At 43.9% G+C, this 20,326-nt stretch overlaps 1 long non-coding RNA gene across 1 annotated transcript; it reads right to left on the bottom strand.

The window, feature by feature from the left end:
• Nucleotides 1–11,316: 11,316 nt before the first annotated feature.
• On the bottom strand, nucleotides 11,317–19,585 carry LOC307036293. Its single transcript, XR_013807307.1, has 2 exons — nucleotides 15,491–19,585; nucleotides 11,317–15,300 (listed from the first exon to the last, which is right to left on the bottom strand). It is a non-coding gene; the product is annotated as an uncharacterized lncRNA (long non-coding RNA).
• Between the last annotated feature and the right edge of the window lie 741 nt (nucleotides 19,586–20,326).

Here is a 20,326-nt window from a genome sequence, read left to right as displayed (position 1 = left end):
TCTATATTCACATCATGTTGAAAATGCATTTGAAAAGCTTTAAGTAAATAGTTTCACCACCTTAAAGTCTGACTGTAAGGATTTGCAGTACTCCCTCCTTCTGCTTCCCTTTTTGTTTGTTGTCTGTTGTTGTCTGTCTGTCTGTGTTTGTGTCCCGGGCTGGGCGTGGCTGTCCTACTTCTGGTTCCCGCCAATTCATCTCCGCAGCTGCTTCTCATTCATCCTGATCATCTACTCATCCACACCTGCTTATAAACCCGGTCTCCTCATCCAGTCTTCACCAGTTCGTCGTCAAGATTACACTGGTAAACGTATTGCTTTCTAGCTTAGCCTGACACAACTCTGGAATCAGTTTTTTGTCTTACCTGTTTGTCTCTCTATTCAGAACCCATCATCACCTCCTCCGCTAGTCACGTCCAGCCACTTCCTCGTCGGATTCATCCGCTCTCCACGCAACCAGCTCCAGCCTGCTCGCTCCCCTCAGCTCTGAAACCCCTGCTCGCCACACTCCTGTCCGGTAGGACAAACTCTAACTCCTGCTCCAACCTACTCGCTCTCGGGAGCGTAAAGACACAGGCTCAATCCACCTTTAATCTGCCTGGCGATAATCCCCAGCTCACTCCGGAGCCTCGGCTGAGGATCTCCATTCCCTCGCTTTTTTATCCCCTTTCCTGGACTATAATAACAACAGTTAGTATCCCCTGTCACTATTTGAAATTAAAACCTTTTGCTGCAAACTCCTGTTTTTCTGTCCGTGTTTGTATTGTGGGTTCAGTCCTGAAAGGCGATCACGGAGCTTAAAAGAACGAACTGGTCTCAAAATGAACCCCACAAACACCGGACCGGACTCCTCCACTGTCCAGCACGCCCTGTTTCATCAAGGCAATCTTTTGAGTCAACATGAACAGTTAATCCGTGTGTTGGTGGACAGTAACCAATCCATGGCTCAGCACATCTCTAACCTGGCTGCTCAGATCACCAACCTGACGACAGCAGCTATAACTCCTGCCACCTCTAATCCCCCTCCAGTACCCACTCCATGCCGGGGTTTCCCCATCACCGACCCTGAGCCGTTTCATGGTGAGGTGGAGAAATGCAGGGGATTTATCTTTACTGTAGTGCAACAAAGAGTTTCGCCAGGGCCCCCCGTCTTTTTCTTCTGATGTTACCAAGATAAACTATGTGTTGAGTTTGCTTCGTGGTAAAGCCTTAACCTGGGCTGAGGCACTAAGTTCATCAGTGGATTATGACACCCTTTCTTTTGGAGTTTTTTCTGAACAACTGTCTTTAGTTTTTGATCAACCTGACTATTCTGGCTCGTTTGCCAATCGTCTGCTAAAGATACAGCAGGGGAATCGGACCGTGGCAGATTACTCCATTGAGTTTCGTACACTGGCGGCAGAAGCCCGATGGGATGAGGGGGCTCTAAGGGGAGTGTTCGTTAAAGGATTAAAGGAGCAACTGAAGGACGAGTTGGCTGCTCGAGATGAGCCAGCAGACCTTCAATCCCTGATTTCTTGGGTTTCTCGTCTCGACAGCCGGCTAAGGGAATGTCGTGCGGAGCGAGGACAGCGTCCACCAAACGCCTTTTCCAGTAAACCGAGCTATCCTCCCAGAAGTGCTCCCCTTGATTCCACACCATCTGCGTTTTCCTCGCCATCTCACGTGCCCACCTTGGATAAGGAGGAAGCGATGCAGGTGGGACGTGCAGGATTATCACCTGAGGAACGCCTTCACCGCATGAGGTCAGGAGAGTGCCTGTATTGTGGCAAACTGGGGCATCTCCTTGCCGGTTGCCCTGTCCGCCCAAACGCAGGCGCTCGTCGGTGAATTTGGGGGACCTGACGAGTACACTTCCTACCTCAATTATTGCCCCTACTTTGCGGCGTTTCCTCATACCTGCCAGACTCTGTTCCAACTCTCAGACCTTGCCCCTTTCCGCCCTCATAGACTCTGGTGCTGAGGACAGTTTTGTGGACCTGGAGCTTGCCAACCAGCTGGGAATTAAATTGGAATCCTTATTGGACCCCATGACTGCTTATGCCTTAAATGGCCAACGCATCTCTAAGGTGACCCAGCAGACCTTACCTGTAACTCTTTTTATTTCGGGGAATCACAGAGAACAAATCCAACTCAAGGTCATTTTCGCTCCATCTACCCCGTTGGTTCTTGGTTACCCTTGGCTTCGCACTCACAACCCTCATATTGATTGGGCTGGAGGCAGGAGAATTGCTTGGAATCAGAAGTGTCACCTTAACTGTTTGCAATCAGCTGTACCTCCATTTCCTGCTAAACCAGTGTCTGCTCCTTGTGATTCTTCTGATGTGGATTTATCTGGCGTACCTGAGGTTTACCACAATCTGGGGGAAGTTTTCTGCAAGGATAAGGCTCTTACTCTCCCTCCTCACCGTCCATATGATTGGCCCGTCGATTTGCTTCCTGGAGCGCCGTTACCAACAAGCAAACTCTATAATCTGTCCCGGCCTGAGAGAGAGGCCATGGAGAAATATATCAGTGATTCTCTGGCTTCTGGAATAATCCGTCCTTCTTCCTCCCCTCTGGGTGCGGGGTTTTTCTTCGTGGACAAGAAGGATAAATCACTACGTCCCTGTATTGACTTCCGTGGATTGAATAACATCACTGTGAAGAACAAGTACCCACTTCCCCTGATTAACTCTGCTTTTGAGCCTCTCCAAGGTGCCACCATCTTCTCTAAGCTGGATCTCAGAAACGCTTACCACTTGGTTCGGATCCGCCAAGGTGATGAGTGGAAGACTGCCTTTAACACTCCCCTTGGCCACTTTGAGTACCTCGTCATGCCCTTCGGACTCTCAAATGCCCCAGCAGTTTTTCAGTCCCTGGTGAATGATGTTTTGCGGGATTTCCTCAACCGGTTTGTTTTTGTTTACATCGACGATATCTTGATCTTTTCCAAGAGCCTGGAGGAACACCAGAACCACGTCAGCCAGGTTCTACAGAGACTGCTAGAGAACAAGCTGTACGTCAAGGCTGAGAAGTGTGAGTTTAACCAGGAACGTGTCAGCTTCCTTGGATTTATCATCAGACAAGGCAGGCTGGAGGCGGATTCTGGAAAGATTCTCGCTGTCTCTGAGTGGCCAGTCCCCACGACGCGGAAGGAATTGCAGAGGTTCCTGGGTTTCGCCAACTTTTATCGACGGTTCATTAAAAACTTCAGCAGCATCGCAGCTCCACTCTCTAGTCTCACTTCCATTAAAGTCAAGTTCTCCTGGACCTCTGAGGCTAACGAGGCCTTTCTCAGACTCAAGTCTCTGTTCCCTTCTGCCCCCATCCTCATCCAGCCGGACTCCAGCAAACAATTTGTTGTTGAGGTTAACGCATCAGACATCGGAGTAGGCGCTGTCCTGTCTCAGACAGCAGGGCCAAACAAAAAGCTTCACCCATGTGCTTTTTTCTCTCGCCATCTCTCCCCTGCGGAGAGAAACTATGATGTGGGCAACAAGGAACTGCTGGCAGTGAAGATGGCTTTGGAGGAGTGGAGACACTGGGTCGAGGGCAGCGAGCAGCCATTTCTGGTTTGGACGGACCATAACAATTTGGAATACATCCAGTCAGCCAAGCGGCTGAACTCCCGACAAGCTAGGTGGGCTCTCTTCTTCGGCCGCTTCAACTTTTCCCTCACCTATCGCCCTGGTTCCAAAAATACCAAGCCCGATGCTCTGTCCAGATCGTTCTCGTCTGTGAGTCCAGTAACCTCTGCTGACTCAATCCTCCCCCTGAGTTGTGTTGTGGGAGCCATCACCTGGGAGATTAGTAATTCCATTCAAGAGGCCCTTTTGGAACAACCCGACCCAGGAAGCGGTCCGCCTAACCGTCAGTTTGTTCCCGACTCTGTTCGTTCCCAAGTCCTGCAGTGGGTCCACAGTTCCCGTTTCTCGAATCATCCCGGTGCCAATCGAACACTTTCTCTCCTCTGAAGACACTTCTGGTGGCCTACAGTCGACAGGGACACAAGGGAGTTTGTGTCAGCTTGCACAACCTGTGCTAGGAACAAGGCCTCCCATCAGAAACCTGCTGGGCTGCTCCAACCCCTTCCAATCCCTAGTCGACCCTGGTCACATATAGCCCTGGACTTTGTCACCGGTCTGCCTCCCTCTCAAGGGAACACAACCATTCTAACAGTCGTCGATCGTTTCTCTAAGTGTGCACACTTTGTTGCTCTTCCCAAGCTCCCTTCAGCCCTGGAGACCTCCAAACATCTAACCCAGCATGTTTTCCGTCTACACGGTATCCCAGCTGACATTGTCTCCGACTGTGGTCCACAATTCACATCTCAGGTTTGGAAGGCTTTTTATCAGTCTCTTGGAGCTTCAGTTAGTCTAACATCTGGCTTTCATCCCCAGTCCAACGGCCAAACTGAGAGGGCAAATCAGGACCTGGAGTCTGCTCTCCGCTGTGTGGCCAACAGTAATCAGAGGACCTGGAGGTCCCATCTACCGTGGGTGGAATACTCACATAATTCCCTCACCTCATCTGCCACGGGACTCTCACTCTTTGAAGCCTCTCTGGGATACCAGCCACCCCTGTTCCCCGAAGAGGAGAGTGAGTTGGCTGTTCCTTCTGTCCAGCAACATGTCCAACGTTGCCGTAAGATCTGGAAGGACATCCGATTGGCTCTCCTCCAAACTTCCGCCAGGAGTCAACAGTCGGCCAACCGCCGTCGACATGTTGCTCCCCCTTACGCCCTTGGACAATCGGTGTGGTTGTCCTCCAAGAACATCCCCCTCCTCACCGAGTCCAAGAAACTGTCCCCTCGGTTTATTGGTCCTTTCCCCATTGTGCGACTCATCAATCCCTCTGCTGTCCGTTTAAGGCTCCCCAGAAATATGAGAATCCATCCCACTTTCTATGTCTCTCAAATCAAGCCAGCTCTCACCAGCAACCTGTGCCCTCCGGCCGTTCCCCCTCCTACCCCCCGTGTCATCGATAACCATCCAGCCTACTCCGTGCGGCGTCTCCTGGATGTTAGACGCCGGGGTAGGGGTCTACAATACTTGGTGGACTGGGAGGGCTACAACTTGGAGGAACGTTGTTGGGTTCCTCGTTCTCGAATCATGGACCCAGTCATGGTCAGGGAATTCCACAGGGCCCATCCTGACAGGCCTGGTGGTCGCCAGGAGGCTCCGGTTGAGGGGGGGTACTGTAAGGATTTGCAGTACTCCCTCCTTCCCTCCCTTTTTGTTTGTTGTCTGTTGTTGTCTGTCTGTCTGTGTTTGTCTCCCGGGCTGGGCGTGGCTGACCTACTTCTGGTTCCCGCCAATTCATCTCCGCAGCTGCTTCTCATTCATCCTGATCATCTACTCATCCACACCTGCTTATAAACCCGGTCTCCTCATCCATATGGTAAACGTATTGCTTTCTAGCTTAGCCTGACACAACTCTGGAATCAGTTTTTTGTCTTACCTGTTTGTCTCTCTATTCAGAACCCATCATCACCTCCTCCGCTAGCCACGTCCAGCCACTTCCTCGTCGGATTCATCCGCTCTCCACGCAACCAGCTCCAGCCTGCTCGCTCCCCTCGGCTCTGAAACCCCTGCTTGCCACACTCCTGTCCGGTAGGACAAACTCTTAACTCCTGCTCCAACCTACTCGCTCTCGGGAGCGTAAAGACACAGGCTCAATCCACCTTTAATCTTACACCTATAATCTGCCTGGCGATAATCCCCAACTCACTCCGGAGCCTCGGCTGAGGATCTCCATTCCCTCGCTTTTTTATCCCCTTTCCTGGACTATAATAACAACAGTTAGTATCCCATGTCACTATTTGAAATTAGAACCTTTTGCTGCAAACTCCTGTTTTTCTGTCCGTGTTTGTATTGTGGGTTCAGTCCTGAAAGGCGATCGCGGAGCTTAACACCGACACAGATTCTTTTGTAGTTGTTTTTGCAAAGACCCCAACTCAAATACTGTAGAATTGTCATTATATAACCTGTTGGGAAATAATTTAATCACCTTAAAATCTGATGCTTTTTATTTTTAGATGTTTCCAAAAGACCTGTACAAGCACAGCGTACAGATTCAGAGAGATGAGCCGTACCAGTGGCCCAAGGACCTCCAGGTATACAGACTCTTTCACAAATACTGAATATTTAAATTGTACTTTAGTTTTGCCCAATCTGATACAGTGGCAATGTTTAAAAAAAAATGTTTAATACATTTTAAAATAGTAACATATTAAAAAGTAAAAGTAACTATTTTAAAAATATGTTTAGCTTGCCGTACTGTCTTAGATAGACTACCTGCTATTCTTCGTGTCCTTGAGGAAATAGCTGCAGAACACAGCGGAGATAGAAGTGTTGATGCACGTGGCCTGCTCGCTCAAATTGACCTGCAGTTTATTGGCCTTTTAGTGACATGCACTAAGGTTTTTGGAGATGCAAGATATCTCTCTGACCTTCTACAGTCTCCCACTCTGGATTTGTGTTCAGCTGTGGATCTAGTTGAAGCCCTCGTGAAACGTTTTCAATACTAAAGGGATGAAACCTACTTTGAAGGACTCTTGAAAGATACAAGTGAAAAATGCAATGTTGAGAAAGAAAGACAAAACAGAGCAGAATGCTAGATGGACATACTGTCATGTCCTCAGTAGGTGCGCGTTCTGAGCAGACCAAGGACACTTTTCGGGCAAGCATATTCTACCCTGTGTTTGATAACATGCTCGGTGAGCTAAAATAGACGATTCTCAAAACCAAATTGTGAAATAATGATTGGGATCCAAGCCTTGAATCCTTCAAGCATTTTGCGAAGAGCAGGCTCTATTTGCATTTGCTTCTATTTATGAATGCAACATAGATGACCTCGGACACGAGGTACACCAAATGAAAAGAATCCTAGAGAGGAAAGTAACATCTGGCATGCAGAAGCCCTCTAGCATAGTAGAGCTCACAAAATAATTGAACCCTTTAAAGAGGTATTCCATGAGCTCTTCGCTTGTGCAAAATTGCCATTGCCATACCTGTTTCCTGTGAACGCAGCTTTTCTACACTCAAGCTGGTAAAGAAATACTTGAGATCTACCATGGATGATGATAGACTGAGCAATCTGGGGGTTTTAAGTGTGGAGTCCAGGCGAGCAAAGTCCCTGGATTTAGAGGAATATGTGAATCGCTTTGCTGCAAACCACAACAATCGCAGAATACAGCTGTTGTAAGCTGAATGTGAGGAGAAGGAGCAGTGGATGTTCAGGTGTCAAAAAATGACCACTGATTCAACTCAGTCTCCGGTCTGGTCTGTCTCCATCGATATATTAATTTAAGTGAAACAACAAGTGAATCACATCCAGGGTATTCCACTGCAGGGTGTCCGCGGGGTATTAAAAAGTATTAAAAGTTGATAAATCAATTTAGCGAAAATTAAGGCTATTAAAAAGTATTAAACGGCATTTTCCAAGGTATTAAGAAGGTCCACAGCAACGACAACATGAAACACCCTTTAATTTACTGAAACGACATGTCGGGAAACCCCCCAAGGCGGCCCCATGCATAGCGCGCCGTAAAATGCTGCTTATTATTTTAAGTTTCGTTGCCTTGCTCCGCTCTGTGGGGGGGAACTAAACGACTACGGTAACGGGTTCCAAGGTGGGTAGACCGGCATACGCAACGCTCTGGGGGTCCAACGGCTCCGTGTGTAAGACCAATATGATCATTTTCTGATAACGATGAAATAGCCCGCCTCCATCTCCCCGCGTCTCCTGCTGCTGCTGGGCTGTCAGAAGAGGGGGAGGAAAAGAGAGACAGGCACCGTTTATTAAATATTCTTATATTATTATACAGAGAAGAACAGACTCGTTATTCGAATTTGTTTTAAAGCTCAATAAATAACAAAGAAGACCTCTGACCGGCACTTTTCTAATTTTGTACGGAAGATTTAAACTTTAACGGACATGTTGACCGACGGAACATTTTTTTTACGGAAACTCTGCCACACGGTCCCCTCGTTCCTTGGAAGAAGCGGTGAGGTGGGTGTTTTTCATCTGCTGTGGACTACCGGAGAGATATACAGCAGGAGAACACGCCGTCCACCGCGGAGAATAAACAGAAGGGCAACCATGCTCCGGGGTCTTCTTCGCTGCTTTTGGTGTATTTCGGGCGGCAGCAGCGCCACTTACAGGCCTCGTTTCCAGCATTTCCAGCGGTCTAGTGTGAACGGACACGTTAATGAATCGAATGCGTGTGAACGGAAGCCTTTTTTGCGCTTGCGTATGCGTTTTACCGTATGCGTCCTCGTGGGGCCGGGGTCTAAGCCAAACTATATCCGGTCACAGAGATCTGCTATTTTAAAGTAAAGTCAACACATATCGACCCTAAATATAGTCTATATTAAGAACGGGAAAAGTCATAACATATATATCCTTTTTTGTAAACATATGACAAATGTGTGAGGGTGATGACGTCAGAGCATCGTCCTATGTGCCAGGGCTTAGCCCCGGACAGCCCCAGCCCAATTTAACCCCTGGCTATTTGAGAGGGAGCTCTTATGGCATTACCCCGCTGAAGCTCACCAAAGTTTAACATATTTCATAGTTGAAAGTTTTGTCAATTGTTTTGTTTATTGGTCAAATACTGGTTTCTAATGGTTTCTGAGGAGTTTTACTGGAATGAAAGAGCACAGAGTCTACAGCAGACGTGTCAAACTCAAGGCCCGCGGGCCAAATGTGGCCCGCCACGTCATTTTATGTGGCCCGCGAGAGCTTAATTACATTACATTGCATTTTTTTTTTTTTTTTTATAAATTTTTCTTAAATTTTTTTTTTTTCTTAATAGGTCTGATTGTCTAAAAATAAATAAGTCAAATGCGTGCCGTGACCAAAAACTACATTTCCCACAATACATGCCGATTATGTTACCCGCGAAGTGACGGCATCCCGCCACTAGACTGCAGTGTTTCCACATCGATGCGATTTTCCCAACAAGTGGAATTGAGAAATACAAATAATGATCCCAAAATGTCCAGGAAGAGAAAAATTGATGCAGATGGAAGGGTGTTTCAAGAAAGATGGGAAGGCGAATACATGTTTGTGCTTCAAGGAGAAAAACCGGTATGTCTTTTGTGTTATGAGGCGGTGGCGGTTGTCCAAGAGTACAATCTACGTCGGCATTTTGAGACCAAACACGGAGGTAAGTATGCCAAATTTAGCCATCAAGAAAAACAACAAATTGCCCAAGAATTAAAAGGCAAACTGCGATCGCAGCAGAATGTGTTCGCGAAAGCCACAACCAAAAACAACGCGGCAGTGAAAGCTAGCTTTGTTGTGGCTGAAGAAATCGCCCGCGCTTCAAAGTCTTTTTCAGAGGGAGCGTTTTTGAAGCAGTGCATGCTGAAGGTCTGTGAGCAGGTGTGTCCCGACCAGATACAGACTTTTAAAAATGTCAGTTTATCAAGAAACACCATCGCGGACCGAGTTAAGGAACTAGCAGGAAACCTGGCAACACAGCTGGCCGAAGAGACACGCAGCTACATAGCTTTTTCATTAGCTGTTGATGAAAGCACAGACAACACGGATACAGCGCAGCTATCTATTTTTATTAGAGGCGTGAAGTCGGACCTCTCTGTCACTGAGGAGCTGTTGGATGTGGCTGCCATGCATGGGACCACAACGGGACGGGACATTTTTGACGCGGTGGAGAAGTCCGTCAGTAAAAACGCATTGCCCTGGGAAAACTTGGTGGGATTAACTACAGACGGTGCACCTGCAATGTGTGGAAGAAAAGTGGGCTTGGTTGGACTAATGAAGGAGAAAATGCAAGAAAGTAACTGTCACACGCCTCTGATAACGTATCATTGCATTATCCATCAAGAAGCTTTGTGCGGGAAGGTGCTGGGGATGGATGATATAGTGACCACGGTCATGAAGACAGTGAACTTCATTCGGGCGCGTGGCCTGAATCATCGTCAGTTCCAGCTGTTCTTGCAGGAGATGGGCTCGGAGCACGGAGACGTGCCGTACCATACAGAAGTAAGGTGGCTGAGTAGGAGCAAAGTCCTCAAACGATTTTTTGAGCTTAGGGAAGACATTGCTCTTTTCATGCAGAGTAAAGGAAAACCCTTGTCTGAACTGTCAGATCCAAACTGGCTGTGTGACTTTGCTATGTTGTGTGACATAACCGAACATCTCGCCCAACTGAATCAGAAGCTGCAGGGACGCAAACAAGTCATCACGCAGATGTCCGACACGATCACGGCTTTCCAGCGTAAACTTGACCTATGGATGTGCCAAGTGAAACAGGACAATCTTGCCCACTTTCCTGTTTCTCAGAGCATCTCAGCCTCATGTCCCGGTACTTTCTCATGTGCTCAGTTAGCTACCAAACTGAGCCTGTTGATGAATGAGTTTGATCGGCGATTCTCTGACTTCAGACCACAGCACTCTGGATTTGCCATCTTTGCTAGTCCTTTCACCACCGACGTGTGCACTGCACCCCAACAACTTCAGATGGAGTTAATAGAGCTTCAAAGCGATAGTGGCCTGAGAGCAAAGTTCCAGGATGTTACAATCCAGGACTTTTACCGTCTACTGCCCCCTGCTTTCATGCCACAGCTTCGACTTCATGCTGCCCGTGTTCTGTCTATGTTTGGGAGCACCTATCTGTGCGAACAGATGTTTTCAATAATGAATCTAAACAAAAACAAGCACAGATCACGCATCACTGACGACAACCTCCACGCTGTTCTACGGATTGCTACAGCACAGGACCTAAAACCAGACATTGACACACTGGCCACGGAAAAACGGTGTCAGACATCTGGTCAGAAAACACATTGGTAAGCATTTGAAAAAACCTAATAATATATAATACAATGCAATTCAACCAAGAAGAACAATAGTTAAACTATGTGCAATGTAATGATTGTGTTTGCATTTTGTTTTGTGTTTGTTATTTACAGAACATGATCAATGGATGAGGATGGTGGAGAGGGGATCCACATGGTGTGTTAAAGGACAGGCAGCATCTCCTCATCAAAAACTAACCTAAAAACTTGACCAATATAGTTGTGGACTGAGACAACCCTTATTTTGTTATTTTGAGTTTATTACATATACTACTTTATATGTGTAGCAATGTATTTAGTGTTTGCAGGTTTTATGTGTTTCTGCAAACAAATGTTTACTGTAATCAAACCATCTCTCATGAGTTGGATGTATGCCCCCTGCAAGGCTGTGTGCAGCCATTTGTTTTTGTAAAATGCTACATCTGTCACACATGTTCTTAGCAGCTCACAATTGTTGGTTTTACAGTTATTTGTTATTTCAAGTTTTGAACAAAGTTAATGTCATAACTTGTGTTTGATGTTATTTTTCTTTATTCACTTGGATAGTTTGATCGTTGATTGATGGAGTAATATGGGTTTCATAACCTGACAAATTAAAAGGATTTATGTTATAATAACAGAGCAACAAGCAAACATATTTTTTACATCTATGCAAATATATATGTAATATTTGTAACTTGAATAAGTAATAAATTCAGTTATTTAACATTAAGGAGTAGTTACATTGCATTTAGTTACATTGCATTTAGTTACATTTATAAGTTACATCTGGCCCTTTGAGGGCAACGATTATGCTGATGTGGCCCTCGGTGAAAATGAGTTTGACACCCCTGGTCTACAGAATCAAAAAAGCAGCATACTGCATTAAACCTGACCTTCACAGAGAGGTTGAAGTTCATGTGGAAAGAAGGCTTCAGTCTGTCTGCACTCTGTTTAGTTTTGCTATCTTACAATCAATGTAGTAAATGTGACTATTTGTACTAAAGTGTTGAGCAAAGCACATTATACCACAATTTTTCCTTACAGTATCTGAAATCTAAGATATGTTTTTAAATATGAGGTAAAGTGTGTTGCCAATGTAACCAGTTAGAACTCAAAGTTGCAATGAGGTCTTAAAATGTATGGAAAGGGTCTTAAAAAAGGTCTTAAAAGGTATTAAATTTGACTTCAGGATTCCTGCATATACCCTGCACTGTTTCTATAAATGTCTTATAGGTAAAATGTAAATTCAATGCCTTAACTGTTAAAGTTGAGACCCTCTTGCACCTAATGTTCATGAAAAAGTAAGATGTATGTCTTAACCAATCATTTAATAAAAAAAACTCTTGTTTAAATTGTGTGTATGTGTCTCTGTCACTGAGAGAATGAGCTCATATTGCTGCTGATCATCATAAGCTAAATCAATCAATCAATCAATGTTTATTTATATAGCCCAATATCACAAATGTTACATTTGTCTCAGTGGACTTCACAGTTTGTACAGAATATCAGTATGACAATACGACACCCTCTGTCCTTAGACCTTCACATCGTACAAGGAAAAACTTCCAGAGAAAACCCCACAGTTTAAGGGGGAAAATGGGAGAAACCTCAGGGAGAGCAACAGAGGAGGGATCCCTCTCCCAGGACGGACAGACGTGCAATAGATACCGTGTGTAAATTGAAAAGATAATACATTTGCAACATAGGTAGTCCAAATGTTTGGAAATGCATGTGTGTATAATAGGAAGATGAATCCACGAGGATATCCATCCAGGACTTATGATCCAGGACCACAGCCACGACTCAAGATCCAGGACTCGCGATCCATGACACAGGACCGCAGGATCATCCATGACTCCGGATCCCGGCGTATATAGACACCAAAAACAAAGAAATTTGGGGAAGCTGGGTTAATCGGAACATGAGAGTACACAGGTATAGACAGAGAGAAGGAAGAAGTAAGATGTCCCCCGACAAACTAAGCCTATATCAGCAAAACTAGGGGCTGAATCTAATCAGCCCTAACTATAAGCTTTATCAAAAAGGAAGGTCTTAAGCGCACTCTTAAAAACGGATAGGGTGTCTGCCGTCCGAATACAAACTGGAAGCTGATTCCACAAAAGTGGAGCTTGATAAGAAAAGGCTCTGGCTCCCATTGTACTTTTAGAGACTCTAGGAACAACCAACAACCCTGCATTCTTGGAACGCAATGCCCTAGTAGGACAGTAAAGTATAATGAATTCTTTAAGGTAAGATGGCGCCTGCCCATTAAGGGCTTTGTAGGCGAGAAGAAGAATTTTAGATTCTATCCTGTGTTCAATAGAGAGCCGCAGTGACGCGTCCTTAAACCCGGAAGTAAACTTCTTCCGGTTCCTTCGTCTAAAACGCAATGCAATTTCTCCATAGGATTTTGGAAAATAGCTCGAAATAAGGTCTGTGGTTGACACATATTTAAGAGATGGATCACGTTTTGTTCAGCCGGATAATCTCCACATGTCAACCCTACTTTTATAATTTTTGAATAATAAATCTAGTCGGCAGAAGCAAAATGCTAACGTTATGCTATAAACGAACTACAAGCCAGTACAGCAGCAGGGTCGCACGACTTCAACGTCACGCCAACTTAAGATCGTTTCAACTGACTTGCACTGAAACTGCACTTTGAAAACTTTAAATATATTAACATTTTAAACTGTATACCCCGGTTATCTAGGCCCGTTTTGTTTAATGTATACCACGTTTATCTAGGCCCTTTTTGTTTTATGTATACATGTCACACTGTGGGAAACGATATTTCGATATTTCTGGATGTATAACACATGTAGAATATTTGACAATAAAGCTGAATTTGACTTTCGTGTGCTTGCATATTTTAACAAAGCTTTTCATTTTAGCCACACTGAATTTAACTAGAAGTCATGGCTGTGTCAATTACCAGTCTGATATCGTTTTACAAAGATGACAAGAAGAGTGTAGATAGAGGAGAGAACTACTACAAGTCAGGACACGTTACAGTGCAGCCTAGATGAAGGTTTGCTTACCGGTGTTGTCAGGGCTAGCATGAGGGACAAGGTTTATAGTGTCGGTGAGTAGTGATAGCAAGAGTACCGTTAACCTTTTAAGACCGAGTTAATTTATTCACATTCATTCCCATCAACAAATCAATTTTATGTGTCACATGAAATCTTTATTAGGCAAGGCAAGTTTATTTATATAGCACTTTTCAACACAAGGCAATTCAAAGTGCTTTACAAAAAATGAAAGACATTAAGAAAATGGCATTTAAAATCAGTCATTAAAAAGTAAAGCTAATAAAAGAAACATTAAAAGAAAAAATACATGGATAAAAGTTACAGTGCAGTCTAAGATATGAATAATTCAATTAAAAGCAGCAACAAAAAGAAAAGTCTTCAGCCTGGATTTAAAAGTAGTAAGTTGCAGCGGACCTGCAGGTTTCTGGGAGTTTGTTCCAGATATTTGGAGCATAATAACTGTACGCTGCTTTACCATGTTTAGTTCTGACTCTGGGGACAGAAAGCTGACCAGTCCCTGAAGACCTGAGAGATCTGGATGGTTCATCATTTAGCAGGAGGTCAGAAATGCATTTTGGTCCTAAACCATTCATTGCTTTATAAACAGCAGCAGTATTTTGAAATCTATTCTTTGACACACAGGAAGCCAGTGTAAAGAACAGGAGTGATGTGATCCACTTTCTTAGTGTTAGTGAGGACTCGAGCAGTGGTGTTCTGAATCAGCTGCAGCTTTCTAATAGATTTTTTAGTGAGACCTGTGAAGACACCATTGCAGTAGTCCAGTCTACTGAAGATAAAAGCATGGACACGTTTTTCCAAATCCTGCTGTGACTTTAGTCTTTTAATCCTAGATATGTTCTTTAGGTGATAGTAAGCTGATTTAGTAACTGTTTTAATGTGACTGTTGAAACCAATAACTAATTTAACCCGCTGACAAGAGAGCCTACCTCCGAAGATCGTGACTGGCTGAGGGACAGACTCGGGGGCAGGTTCTCAGGAATTTCTTGACTTCTCTCCCCCGAGCCAGAAGAGGAACACTACAGCTTGGAAACACTTACTGTTCCTGAAATTATCAAATCTGTTGGGCATCAGGGACCTGAGGCAATTGTGGCAAGCATGGCATTGTCTGAAGAGCAACAGAGGGCAATTCAGGTGGCTACCACTGGTCAGCGAACCAATCCAAACTGGCATTTGTTCAGGAAAGGAAGGTTGACTGCCAGCAACTTTGGAGCTGTCCTGAGGTCAAAGCGTGTGACTGCTTCCTTTATTGCCAGGGTGCTAAGGCAACAACAGGCCCTTGATGGTGTTTTGTCTGTACAGTGGGGGACTATGAATGAATGTGAGGGCGTCAGGGCATTCACCACTGCCACTCAGATGCAGGTCCATGAGTCAGATTTGTGGCTCTCCCAATCAGGAATGTTGGGGGCATCTCCAGATGGTCTGGTAGGGTCTTCCGCTGTGCTTGAGGTAAAGTGTCCCTACGGAGCAAGGAAAATGACAATTAGTGAAGCATTGCAAATCAAGGGCTTCTTTGTCAGTAAGGAAGGAGAAACATTCAGCCTGCGTGAGGAACATCCTTACTGGCACCAAGTGCAAGGTCAGCTTCACCTGCAAGAAAGAAGAAGAAATAATAAAATTGTGAATTGTTTTTAATTTACATTTACTCGCCTTTGCAATGTTGTGGTTGTTAGAGTGTTAGGTTTTCTTTCAGCTCGTCTGTTGGGAAGATATAAAATATAGTTTCATGGAAGTCACACCGTCACATATACTGTAAGAGCATTAAGACATACAGTACATAGGCTAAAACAAAACATCTAAAGATATAACCTTGCACTTTGATAAGTCTCGTGAACATTTTCACTATTTTGACATTTTTATAGATGAAAATTGAACTAAAGAAATAAATGGTAGATTAATCCATATTGAAAATAGGTGTCAGCTGCTACACTAATTATAATAGTTATATTTCTTAATTAATTAAGATAAGATATTACTGTATTGATCCCAATTTAGGAAATGTTTGTGTTGCAGCAGCATAACAAAAAAAACAAAATATAAGTTATGATATATACAAAAGTATGTGAGGGATGGAATATTAAATTGAATATAAATGTAAAATGTACATGTGATTTTACGTCCAAGAGAAGCTATGGAGCAGAGAGTTCTCTGCCAGCCAGAGATGATTTGTTATTATTTCAATATGTCAAACTGATTTCCCTGACTACAATCTTTAGTTACATGGTGAAACGTTATGCTGCTTGTACTAATAAGACTTATCATATAAGCCACACAGGTTTTAATAGGATGTATTCATTATCTTTACTTGTGTTGCGGTCTTTTCAGCATCGCCATCTCTATAACGGCGATACAGTCACTACCCATTATTTACATTTCACCGTGACATGGACAAAAATGTAACGTCAGCTTACCTCATGGCACGAATCCAGACTCTCCTTTGGAAAACATTGGCCGGGAAACGATAGAACAAGCACGTTTCATGCGAAGACCTGTGGCTGCAACCCGGAGCAAAGCAACAAACCATTGCGTAGCTAACTAGTAGCGCTAGCTTTAGCTAACGTTAGCCAACGAAACGAACTGCCGAGTAAAATTGGAAAACACTGGTAATTAATTATTCTATAATTTGTAAAACTACGGTGTTAAAAACGACAATTTCAAAAATACAGATTCTAATGGTCAGATATAGATATACAGATACTAAAGATAGGCAGGTACTTGCTTTTAAGCAGAACACAGGGGAAAACAAACTTAGCGGGAGTGTTTACGTGTTCGGCGTAATGACGTACAACGGCCTCGACAATTTCTGTAGTCCTATTCAGCCATTCGGTAACAACCATCGTTTTTCAGACACGTAAACTCTTCAAAAATCCCCAGTGGGGTCACTGCTGATGTATTTAATGTCGTAGAACAAAACGTCAATTACCTCTTAAATTTGTGTCAACCACAGACCTTATTTCGAGCTATTTTCCAAAACCCTATGGAAAAAATGCATTGCTTTTTGAGGAAGGAACCGGAAGTGCTAAAAATGCTAACTTACTTCCGGGTTTTACGACGCGTCACTGCGGCTCTCTATAGGGAGCCAGTGTAAGGCAGCCAGAACAGGAGTAATGTGGTCCCTTTTCCTAACTCTGGTTAGTACACGAGCTGCAGCATTTTGAATCAACTGAAGCGACTTGACTGACTTCTAAACAGTCTGTATATTGCACTACATTTGTATAATGTAAGCTTTGTTGTTACTTTGCCTGCGGGAATAAGAAACAAATAGTTAGATATACTGAATATTATTTGATCTAATCCACCACTAGATTAATCCCGAATAATGTAGAGGTGTGTTGTAGGTGCCTTAAATAACCCCTTATTTTCTAGTGAGATGTATTTTTATGTTCATATAATAGTGATTTCAATGCCACCCCAAAATGATTACTGGTTCCTGGCTGTACCCGGATATTCGAATATTCGTTCGTTGGCCAACTATTTGGGTTTCAATTTCATTATGCGGATATTCGTTTTTTGAATTTGTTTTTTCATAAATGTATGCTATCAATAAAGGCAAATTGCCATATTCTTATAATATATTTATACTTTTGAATTGCACTTTTTTTGTTAAAATGCGGAAATATATACAATCTCAGCCTGGGCTCCTGACATCGCTTTCACTCAAAGAGTCACGAATTCAAACGTCACGCTTCACCTAGTTTCACACACCTGAACACAAAATGCCGAAGACTTCAGCTGTGTGGGACCATTTTAAATTGGACGACGATAGGAAGAAGGCAGTGTGCCAAATATGTGACAAGAAACTGGCCTACCACGGTGGCACAACAACTCTGAAAAGTCACCTGGATGCTGTAAGTAGTAGCCTAGCTTAGCTTAGCTGTTGTCAAGTTGCCATGATGAAGCTGCTTTATCCGCCGTTTAAACAGTAACGTTACACATGATAAAAACGTGCACTTACTTTGCTTGGAAAATTGACAGCAATTTTATCCGAATAGTGAAAATAATACATGGAGTAATGTGGGAACATCTGGGGCTAAGGCAATTATTGGCATAAAGTTGAGTAGCCCAGCCTAATAATAAATTGTGTCCATAGGTGCATCCCCACGCATCCCAGCCATCACCATCCTCAACAATACAGCAGACCCTTAAGTTCCAAAAACCGATAACGGAGAAAAGAAAGAGAGGGATAACAGATGCCATAGTAGATTTCATCGCTATGGATATGAGACTCATTTACATAGTCGAAGGCTTCAGAAAATTAATGAAGAAGATGGAGCCCAGCTACACTATCCCCAAACGCTCCAGTATTTTAGATGCCATGTCTCTGAAGTACAGCGATCACCGAGACACAATTGTAACCCACATTGAAAACTCAACTGCCGTAAGTTTTACAAAGGACATTTGGACCTCGGTGCGTATGGAGGCGTATATGGCTGTCACCTGTCACTTTATAACTCGGGAGTGGAAACTCTGTAACTTTGTATTGGAAACCAAAGTAATGGAGGTGAACCATACGGGAGTAAACATTGCAGAACAGCTTGGAGAAGTGGCGGACGCCTTTGCCATTCCGAATTATAAGCGAGTAGCCGTTGTTCACGACAATGCCAGCAACATGAAGCTGTGCACAGAGACGCTGAAGAAAGAACCGGAGAAATAGGGTAACGTTCAAGGGGTCTACTGCTCAGGACACACACTGCAGCTTTGCATAAATACAGCCCTAAAACAGGACAGAATATGTCGCACAGTTGCGGCTGCCAGGAATCTCGTGGGACACTTCAGAAAAAGTCCAAAGGCTACAGCTGCGTTGAAAGACAAACAAAAGCAGCAGAATCTTGGAGTGCACAAACTCACAAATGATGTCACTACTCGATGGAACTCTACGTGTGAAATGCTTGACCGACTGGTGGAACAACGATGGCCAGTGACAGCTGTTTTGTCAGATCCCAGCATCACGAAGAAAGCAGATCGCACCCTGGACCTGACAGCAGACCAGTGGAAACGGGCATAGGAGACAGCAGAAGTGCTGGGGCCCCTAATCACGCACACAGAACTGCTATCTCAGGAGGAGAACTTGTTGTTGTCTGCAACAATGCAAATGCTCTTTAACCTTAAGAGACGCAACCTTGTTCTATTTATTACAGTTCGTTCATTTATTTTTCGTTCTTCATTTATTTAAATACTAATACTAATTTACTGTGTCGGTAACAAGTATTAGACTGTTAGGCCTACTGTTACGGCTATGTTCTTAAAAGTATTGTTGTTATAACAGAAATATGTGTTTTGTATCTTTGTTTGACTCTTCAGGTTGTAAAACGTTATAGACAGAATTTGGAACCGGATTTGGTCCCAGGCGCTGCATTGCCGCTGGGTTACACATTTAGTTTTAATGTATGTGAGTACCGAGACAATAAATAAATATAAATCGTAATAGTATGCTCTTTCTGCGCTTCTGCTTAACAGCGTGTTGTCAGGTGTCTCGGATTCGGAGCGTGTTATGAAACCTTTTGAAAAAAAAAATGTTATTAAAAAAAAGTAGGACAGCCCTACTGGTTCCATCCTGGCCATCCCACTGAAAATGTCCTGTCTCCGCCACTGAGTATAAAGTGCAATGAAAGGAAAATTCTCAAGTGAAGAACAAGTACCTCACATTTACACCACTGGTTATGCATAAAGTTGGACTTCCAAGAGAGATCTTGAGGAAATTAAGTTCAAGAAAGATTTTTGAAAAACTACAGAAGCGTATTTCAACTTTGATGTGTTACTTAAGTTCATTGCATGGATGATGCCCGTGAGCAGAAGGTAGGCGTTCATTTACACTCATCAAGCACCTCCGATCCCTCGATGGAGATGGACACGTTGGCAGGTGTGGCATCTTCTTTTGCTGCACTTCATGGGGACATGGAGCTTCACGACACACAGCATAGTCCTTTTTCGATGATATCTTTGCCTCCATTCTGTCAAAACATGTAAATCAGTGTTAAAGAGCAACTTCCAGGTTAAAGACACCTGTGAATAAATGTGTAGGAAAATTATGAATACACTGGATTAAAAAAAAAAAAAACAGAAATATACACTACAGTGACATCTGGCGTCGTTTTTGTAAGACATTTTCACTTCCGCATAAAAAAGCCTCGGCACGTGACCTCCCGCGTGTGACGTAACATGGGGGAAACAAGGGGGAGAGCGGCCGGTGTAACGTATTAATAAACATGGATCCCATTGCTAGTTTCGACACAGAAGAAGTTGAACATGAATATTCGAATGCATATGACGGACCACAACCTTATAATTATGAGCCTGCTCGGCGTCCAAGAGACCAGGAGCAGCCAAGGATTAGAAGAAATAACGGCCATCGGAGAGAAATTGAGCTGTGGTGTGAGGAGAACCAGTGGAGAACTGGGCAGCTATCTTGGTGAGTGACCGGCGTTAGCTACAGAATGTTAGCTAACGTCACATCACAACATTGTGAAGTTAGCTATCATATATCAG

Source organism: Notothenia rossii (genome assembly GCF_949606895.1).
Source record: "Notothenia rossii genome assembly, chromosome: 1".
Lineage (NCBI taxonomy): Eukaryota > Metazoa > Chordata > Actinopteri > Perciformes > Nototheniidae > Notothenia > Notothenia rossii.
This window is presented reverse-complemented; position numbering and strand designations above follow the sequence as displayed.